Genomic DNA, 955 nt, shown 5'->3' with positions numbered 1-955 from the left:
CTTGCACCAGCCCCAAATCCTGCAAACGCTTAAGCTCGCATTTGGCGTAGTTTGAGAAATCTCCAGCTAAAAGTGGCCGTGCCCATCTCGACAGGGGCCGGCTGAGAAAGGCCAGGCTAATTATCAGGTGTGTGGAACAGCCCTATTACCACCAGTAAAAGCTGGCAGCGAAACCCATCTGCTGCGTGGGATGTGGGCTGATGATATGATGGCTGTTGTGAGAGGTGCCATTATCCCCCAAAGAGCTCTCTGGCCTCTGCTGGCAGCTTGCGCGCCTCGTGCGAACTTAGGGGCTGGGGTAGGGACATTAGATGACTGCTAGGTGGTAAAGGAAAACTACTTCTGTCTTCTGATTTTTCAAACTGTGTAATTTTCCGCTCAGTGATCTGATTTATGCAATTTTTTTCTCCGTGTCCATTTTCGCCTGAATTCATAATGATCTAGCAGCTACATGAGATGTTAAAATGCTTTTTGTTCTCTCACTGACCTACTTTGTTATATACAGAGGACGGTTCTGGCCTGAAAAAACAAAACTTTTTATGTAAAATTAATAGCGTTTCAGTGGAATGAAAAAGCTCAGTAGGATTAAAGCCTTTAACCTCACCTGAAAAAACCCATTGCCCCCATCAGATTCATCTTTGAAGAATAACTTCCTTGCCTGCTGGAAGGGGCAGATACTTTCTTACCCATTGAAAGTTTTTCTGATAAGGTGTTACAATAACTGAACAGATATAACAGACAAAAATCTGGATCAGATGACAAAACTCCGTGAGCTACCTGTGAAAGAGGACGATATTTTACTCGTGTTTTTCTCATGTGTTTTTTTCTTGAACAAAAAACATTGTCTGTTTTTTTTATTTCTACTTGCTCTAGGAGCTGTTAAAATTGATTCTTTCTTTCTAGAAAACAAATTGGGTTTTTTTATGGTTGACTTTTGGTATGCAATTGAATCAAA

This window comes from Pygoscelis adeliae, unplaced genomic scaffold (assembly GCF_000699105.1).
Source record: "Pygoscelis adeliae isolate BGI_AS28 unplaced genomic scaffold, ASM69910v1 Scaffold179, whole genome shotgun sequence".
Classification (NCBI taxonomy): domain Eukaryota; kingdom Metazoa; phylum Chordata; class Aves; order Sphenisciformes; family Spheniscidae; genus Pygoscelis; species Pygoscelis adeliae.
This window is presented reverse-complemented; position numbering follows the sequence as displayed.